Below are 8,469 nucleotides of genomic sequence, written 5' to 3'. Positions count from 1 at the left end.
TGAATGAAGACCCGAAGGTCAAGTGGGGTGGGCTGATGAATAAACTGGAAGTGAAAACATGAAGGCAGCATGTGGCTGTTGAGTCCTGGAGAGCTTGGCCGCCAAGGGTGATTGAGACTGGGGTGTTGAGGGGGAGGGGCTGTGGGTTGAAAGAGGACTGTTTTGTCCTTTGTTTTAGATGATAACCAGTGGGGCTGGTTTCAATGCTCATAGGAAAGATCCGGTCAAGAGGGAAGAGGTTGTGACTTTGGACAAGTGAATCCATCTTTCTGAGCTTCTATTTCCTAATCTAGAAAAGCAGAAAAATAAGTATTGTCTGCTCTACCTATTTCCCAGGGTATTGTGAAGTCTGAATTAAGTGATAAGTTTACAAATGCTACAAAAAATTCTATGGTATTATTTTTAGAAATGATAGCAATTAAACAATGTGAGCTTCATGGGGAAATAGCACACACATATCTGCCATATAAGTTACCAAGTGTTCACTCTGTGCCAAGAACTTTCATCTGTCATCCAGCTTGTCTTCACAACCATCTATGAAGTAGCTAGTCCTAGTCCTGTTTTGCGGAAAGGAAAAGAAAGCTTAGAGAAGGCAAATAAATTCTTCACAGCCTCCCAGGTGGTAAAGAGCATAAGTAAATCAAAACCCATCATTGGCAGGGCTATGATATTATATAATTGGCATTTCTCCATTGTAAATGATGGAATTTAAATTACATCATGTAAATTTGCTATTGTGTAGAATACATTTTATTTAAAAAATAGTACAGTTGTTAAGTGTTATAACAAAAAAAATGGGCAAATACAAAAATTAGCTGGGTGGGGTGATGCATGCCTGTAGTCTCAGCTACTTGGTAGGACTGAGGCAGGAGAATCCCTTGAACCCAGGAGGCGGAAGTTGCAGTGAGCTGTGATTGTGCCATTGCACTCCAGCCTGGGCGACACAGATCCTGTTTCAAAAAATGAAAAAACAAAAAAACAAAAAACAAAGGACAAAGAAAAATCTTATGGGTACAGGTACTAAAAAAATGTGCTTCATCACCAACGGACATCTATGTTTAACCATACATCACTATGTTTACCAAGTGGGCCACAGTTGAGGCCAAAATAAGTTGAGGGTATGGCTGGTGCAGCTTGAATGGAACTCAAAACCATGCCCTCGACTTAAACAGAACTTTCTCTTTTCTTCCTTTAATGATGGAATCCCTGACTTTCAGATGGTCACAGGCTGCCCAAAATAAAAACTACATTTCCCAGTCTCTTGCAGGTACAACACTGTGATTAAGTTCTCCACAATGGTTGGAGAGTAGAGGCCATGCACATAACTTCAGAATCATGCCCTTCAAGGGAATGAGCACATCCTCCCATATTTTCCACTCTCCCTTTTCTGTCTCCACCTGACAATGAAGCGCAGAGCAGCCATCCTGGTCTATGATGCCAAGAATCTGGGTAACTAATGCCATCCAGCCACCTGCTTACCCTGGACACAGTCTGAACCTAGTTGAATTTTTACATGAGAAAGAAATTTGTTTGGGTTACTTCATTTTGGCCTTTCTGTTACTGTAGCCTGAACTGCAAATGTGACATGATGATATAATAAGAAATGTTTATTTGGTATCTGACTCTGCAAACAACTTCTAAAAGTTTTGGAATTTCTGGGGTGTTAAGAATGTTTTGTGAGGCCAGGCATGGTGGCTCATGAATGTAATCCAAACACTTTGGGAGGCTGAGGCAGGAGGATTGCTTGAGGCCAGGAGTTCGCCATCAGCCTGGCCAACATGGCAAGACCTCATCTGCACAAAAAAAATACAAAAATTAGCTGGGCATAGTGGTGTACACCTGTAGTTTAGCTTGGGAGGCTAAAGCAAGAGGATTGCTTGAGCCCAGGAGATTGAAGATGTAATGAGCTATAATTGCACCAATGGATGACTCTAGCCAGGGCAACACAGTAAGACCCTGTCTCAAAAAAAAAAAAAAAAAAGTACCTTTTGTATGCCAATGAAATGTCTGGTGGCTGCACCCTTACAGAGCTTCAGGATGAGGGCTGGTCATCAGAAAGACAGGCATGATGAGAAGGTTGAACTTCCAGTCCTTCCCCCCAAACTTGGGGAAGGAAAGGGGCTGGCAGTTGAGTTGATCACCCATGGCCAGTACTGTCATCAGTTATGCCTACATACAGAAGCCTCCCTAAAACCCAAAAGAACAGGGTTCAGAGCTGAGCTTGCAGAGGTTCCCGTAGGGTGGCACTCGAAGGGAAGGCATCAAGCTCCACGCCCCTTCCCACAGACCTCATCCTGAACATCTCTTCTCTTTGACTGCTCATCTGTATCCTTTGCCATATCCTTTTAAATAAATGGACAAAAGAAAGAAGTGTTTCTCTGAGCTTTGTGAGCTACTCTAGCAGATTAATCAAACCTGAGGAGGGGTTCATGGGAACCCTGATGTATAGCCAGTCAGTCAGAAGCACAGGCCACAACCTGGGACTTGCGACTGGCATCTGAAGCCAAGGGGAGGACGGGGGAGAGGGGGGCAGTCTGTGGGACTGAGTCCTCAACCTGTGGGATCTGATGCTATCTCCAGGTAGATAGTGTTTGAATTCAGTTGAACTATGGGACACCCCATGTTGCGAGACTTTTCCTTAGTTTCGGTAAAGACAGGGTCCTTGTCTGATGGCCATGAAAGATTAGGCTCACAGACAATTTGAAGGTAAGTAAGGCCGGGTTTTATTTAGTGAAAAGTTTAAAAAAAAAAAAAAAAAAGGAAACAGAGACCCTTCGCAAAGCCAGAGTCCTTATGCACCCCCTACTTTGCAGTCTGAATCCCAGGTACCACCCAGGAAGAGGAGGGGCCAGACTCCTCCCCACTGCCAACAGCAGGAACTTCTGTGGCTCCACTGCAGTGCACACTCCTCCCAGCGCACGGGCCGGCTGGAGCTTCTCTGGGGACCCTTCCCACCCGGCTGTCTCACCACCTGGTGGTCACTGGTGCATCGGTTGTTGGTGGGGAGGAACTCCGATGCATCCAGCATCAGACACGACTGATGAGAGTGGTGCATAAAAGTAGAGAAATAAGCAGTTTTTATTTTCTTCAGAGCATCCTAGCTAATACATCACCATTTAGCTTATTTTCTTTTAGATACAAGTTAAAGCAGAACTTCAATTTCCTCATCTATAAAATGGGATTGATTTACCTTATGGGATTGTTAGAAAAACTAGAAAGAATACATGTGTATTTCCTTGCTATTGCTATATCTAATTACTGGCCATTAATGGCTACTATGTCCTGTTCTAACTTTTAAAAATAGGTTCCTAAAAAAAAATGATTGCTTTAACATATTCCACCTCCCCCATCCAAAAAAAAAAAAAATTTGTGGAAAGGAGAGAAGAAACAAAAATAGCAAAGTTGTTAATAATGCAAGCTGAATGATGGGTATGTGGGGGTTAATTATACTGTTCTCTCTAAAATATTGAGTGCATTTGAAAATGCACATAATGAAAAAGTTAAAATAAATGAACAAAATAAGATCTTTCAACAGAGAAAAAAAGGGCTCCTGGAAATAATCCAATGTGAATCTCCTTGGGAAGAATAAAGACACAGTTAAACCATTGAAAAACTGATTTGGGTCCCAAAGAGGGAGGGAAGGACGGGAAAACACATAAGAGTTTTTCTAATTTTTCCATTAAAGAACAGCATGCAAGGCTAGGTGTGGTGGCTCACGCCTGTAATCCCAGCACTTTGGCAGGCTGAGGTGGCTGGATCACTTGGGGTCGGGAGTTTGAGACCTGCCTGGCCTACATGGTGAAACCCCGTGTCTTCTAAAAATACAAAAATTACCCAGGTGTGATGGTGCATGCCTGTAATCCCAGCTACTCAGGCGGTTGAGGCAAAAGAATTGCTTGAACCCTGGAGGCAGAAGTTGCAGTGAGTTGAGGTCATGCCACTGCACTCCAGCCTGGGCAATAGAGCAAGACACTGTTTCCAAAAACAAAAAAACAAACAAAAACATGCAGAGAAAGCCTCAGTGCTACAAAGGACACATGGGTTCCACAACTGTTGGGCATGCCTCAGGACTTCCGTAACTTCCCAGGCCGCTGCAGGGCTGGCCTGCAGGGCGCTCCTACAAAGAGTGGCTGCCTGGAAAAGGAGACTGCCCTGATGCCAGGCCAACTCTGAGTCAGCTCTATGACTTGGTCTTCTCGGCTCTGAACCTCTAACCCCTATCTTTGTGTGGGCTCATCTGGTCCCGGACATCCCATGGATAAGCTCAGAAGCATTGAGTGACCACCCAAACCTTGCTTGCCAGTGATGAATTTCATAATTCTAATAATCATGGTGATCTGGTCCTAGCCTGCAGTGTGCGGGAAGCAAGCATCAACTAGAAAGTGAAAGCAGAAAGCTGCAGGCAAATGCAGTGTCAGGAGCAAGAAGAACTTTTAGATAGGAAAAAAATGCCTAGCATGAGCAAGAGCCCTCAAAACACAGGCATCTGTGGCCATTTACAGGACAGAGACAAACCACCCTGCATACTTCATTAACACCCAGTACTTTATTAGCCGGCACAGTAGAGTATTGTTGCCTACTTTGGTTTATCATGAGGTATGATTTATATTATATTCCGCACGCTTTAGAGAAACAAAGCACAAAATCTATTTCTGAAATATTCCCATTCAAAATGTTTCTAATAATTGAATGCCTCAATGTAAATTTCAGAAACATGGAAAATCGGCTTTGATTGTGTTATATGCAGTTGCCAAGTTGGCTGTCTATTCCTGTACCACTCCAGTGTCTTTATAATGAATTGCAGCAATATGTCACTTCATGTAGATGATCTAAACAAGGGGTCGAAAGCCCAAATGCCTACAGGGGCCAAGCAGGCAATGTGAGTGAAGCTGGCTGGATAGGAACTGTGGCAAATGGGAGAACAAATGTCTGTCCTATAGGGAGCAGCTGCTGTTCAGCTCAAAAGCCTATTGCCATGCAGAAAAGTAAACATAATGAAGCCAGATCCTTTTTTCAAAAAGCAAAGGCAGACAGTGAACTATCTGCAAAGGAAGAAAAACAATCGCATTTACAATGACACCAGAAAGAATAAAGTACTTGGAAATAAGCTTAACCAAGGAAGCAACGTCTTACACACTGAAAACTACAAAACATCGCTGAAAGAAATAATAGAAGGCATAAGTAAATAGAAAAGACACGCTGTGTTCGTGGATTGGAAGACATGATATCGTCTAGGTCATTGCCTACCTAATGGAAAATGTTCCCTCTTTTATGATAAATAGCAGATCCCCTAATGTATCTCAGGGAATCTCCTTCAATCACATGAGTCAGTTAAATTCTGATTAGTTCAAGTCAATCATGATGGTCTTATTCTCCTTGCCAGTGATGAATTTAGAGGTGGACGCGTGACCCACTTCTGGCCAAGAAGATGTGAAGGAAGTATTCTGGAAGGTCTTAGGAAAAGCTCCTTAGCTCTAAAAATGAGACATACAAGGGAGAACCGGCCTTATTTCATTTCTGGACATTGGTTCCTATCAGGATAAGATGCTGGCGTTTCCACAGTCATTTTCCAACCAAAAGGAAGCCATAGGCTGACCAGAGGGAGAGTAAGAATCTGGGGCCACTGACTTAACCAACAGGGGAGGGCTTTGGCCTCCAGATTTCCTCATGAGAGATAATCCATCCCCCTTACTGCTTGAATCATTTTGTGTTGTATTTTATCTATATGTAGCTTAAAAGATCATAAATGATACAAAGGAAAAAAGTATAGGTCAAATAAAAGATGTTTGCAGCCAAATGTGACTCACAGGCAAGCGGTTTACTAGTCTCAGTGTTACCCTAGTTACTTGCATTAAACACTCGTTCTCCCTGCATTATTCAGGTCAACTCAGAGTTCCCACCCTCCTTGTTTCTGTAGTTTAGGCCTCAGGAAAGGTCCAAAGCATTATGGTGTTCCACCCCAAGCATCAGACTACAGTGACTTCCTTAAAGACTGACTTGGTAGCTCTGATGAACAAGTTCTATTACGTCTGCAGTGCTAGGTTGCCTGTTTCTCAGGATTGCTGCTGCCAGCCCTGCAGCTGACTTTATTTAGCAACTGTTGTCCTTATCCCTGTAGTATTTTTTATATGAAATCTGCTTTGTCTGACATTAACATAGTCATACCAGCTTTCTTTTCATTAGCATTAGTGTGGTGTATCTTTTTCCATCCTTTCAGTTCGATCTGTACGCTTACATTTAAAATAAGTTCCTTGTAGCCAGCATATAGTTGGGTCTTGCCTTTTTCTGTAAGCTAATGGTCTCTGCCTTTATTTGTAGTGGCCAGTTTCTAGTTCACCGTTTCAAAAAGAAAAAACAAAAGGCAAATTCCTCCTTTACTCTCTGCACCTGCGAATTTATTTCCTTAAATATTTAAAAAGTTATTCCTTAAATAAATTTACATGGTAATGGCAAGGGGTTTGGAAATCTGGCAGTGCTTGGCAGGGTATCTGGGATATAAGTTGCAGAAAATCAGAGATTATGAGAACTTTTGAGAGAACTTTTGCAGAAGATTAGCTAGCATTCAAAGGACCTGAACATTAATAAGGACCTCTGAATAAGGTCCTTTCTACTGAAAGGAGAAATAAAAATTGGTGGCAGATTGGTTCTAGTCATCCCGATTTATCTTTCCTGGTCTCTGGCTAAGTCTTAGTCACCCTTTTCTCCGATATGCAAAGACTAAAACAATTTCAGAGCATCTGAGCTGGTAAGTACTTGGAGCAATTAATTCCATCTTTTCTTTTATAGTGGAGGAAAAGGAAGTTACAAAAGTGAAATACTATGTCCCAGGTCATGCCCCTGGGTAGTGGTGGAGCTTGGAATAGAACCGAGTCCTGTCTGGATTTTCAGAAAGATTGAAGAGCTTTATTGGTTTAATGTTAACCTCTGTATAGTAGTTTAAGAGATACACACATTAATTTCTACTCGTTTTTGATTTGTGGCCCCATTCAGAATATTAGGAAAAAAACCAACAAAATAAGGAAAATCAGGTAATAACAGTATTAAACACATAGACAGCAATACATATGGATTCACGAGCAACTGCGATGCATAGATAAAAGAACACAATGAAAGAGAATGAGGCAAGAGATAAAAAAAAAAAAAGAAAATTAAATGGTGGCAGTCATGTCCAATGCTTTTATGAATTTCGTGATAGATTAATGTGTAGAGATGGCAACTAGTGGGCAACAGAATAATATTGGAATGGTGGTAATGCAATAGTATCATCATGTTAGAAGCCTTGGAACTAGCATAATGATGGCTGTTCAGCAGAAAAACCCATGTCCCCCTCTCCAAAGGGCCTGTTTTACTACGATGTAAAACTTAGCTCGTGTACATTTTCATATTAGACTCTGTGTTAAACTTCTGTAATAGTCAATAAATAAATATACACATAAATAAATAAATTTTAACAGTCTCAACTAGGTTATATCACATTTAGTAAAGAATTGATAATCATCAGGAGGAAGGAAGCAAGGAAGGAAGGGAGGGAGGGGGAAGGGGAAGGGGAAAAGAGGAAGGAAAAAGGAAACTGTACTCATTCAACAATTATTTGCTACAAAATAAACAGAAATACTAACCTAATGCGGGGGGGGGGGGGATTCTCTGGGTGGGGTGGTGGTTGGTGGCAGGGAGCTCGGAGAGGGCTATCTGGAGTGAAGTGTTATTAGCCCCATCTTGTGGCCTTTTCGGATATTTCCCCTAAGGTTAATTTTTGAACCACTAAGCAGAGCTAGCGACCCAACAACTTGTTGGGTGAATAGATCTAGGATTATTACTCTCAAGCTTTCTTGCAGCTGAGAATCACCTAGTGTGCATGTGAAAATGAAGATTCCTAGGCCTCACTCTCCACAAGAGAGGTGGGTAAAGTGGGTCCAGGAAACTGCCTTTAGAAAACTTCTCCCCAGGTAATTGCAGAAGAACCATCAACCACATTTAACAAACACTGAAGGCAATTAGAATTAGTGGTATTCATCCCTTGGCGTTGAGAGGAAAGGACTATTCTGAGGAAACGTTTCGAAGGAAACTGTTAAGAACTTTGAAGCTCTGAGAGTCTACCCAACATGCAAGCTCATGAGTGGGCCAAGGGAAAACACTCTTTGAAGTTTCACTGCAAATCACGGACAAGCAGCAGATTAAAAAGAGAAAAGGTGGCCAGGCACAGTGGCCCACGCCTGTAATCCCGGCACTTTGGGAGGCCGAGGCAGGTGGATCACCTGAGGTCAGGAGTTTGAGACCAGCCTAGCCCATATGGTGAAACCCTGTCTGTATTAAAAATACAAAATTAGCCAGGTGCGGTGGCATGTGCCCGTAGGCCCAGGTACTCTGGAGGCTGAGGTAGGAGAATCGCTTGAACTGCTAGAAAGTTGCAGTGGGCCCAGATCAGCCACTGCACTCCAGCCTGGCCACAGAGCGAGACTCCATCTCAAA

This window comes from Sapajus apella, unplaced genomic scaffold (assembly GCF_009761245.1).
Source record: "Sapajus apella isolate SASKATOON/1434 unplaced genomic scaffold, GSC_monkey_1.0 scaffold150, whole genome shotgun sequence".
In the NCBI taxonomy this organism is placed as follows: Eukaryota; Metazoa; Chordata; class Mammalia; order Primates; family Cebidae; genus Sapajus; species Sapajus apella.
This window is presented reverse-complemented; position numbering follows the sequence as displayed.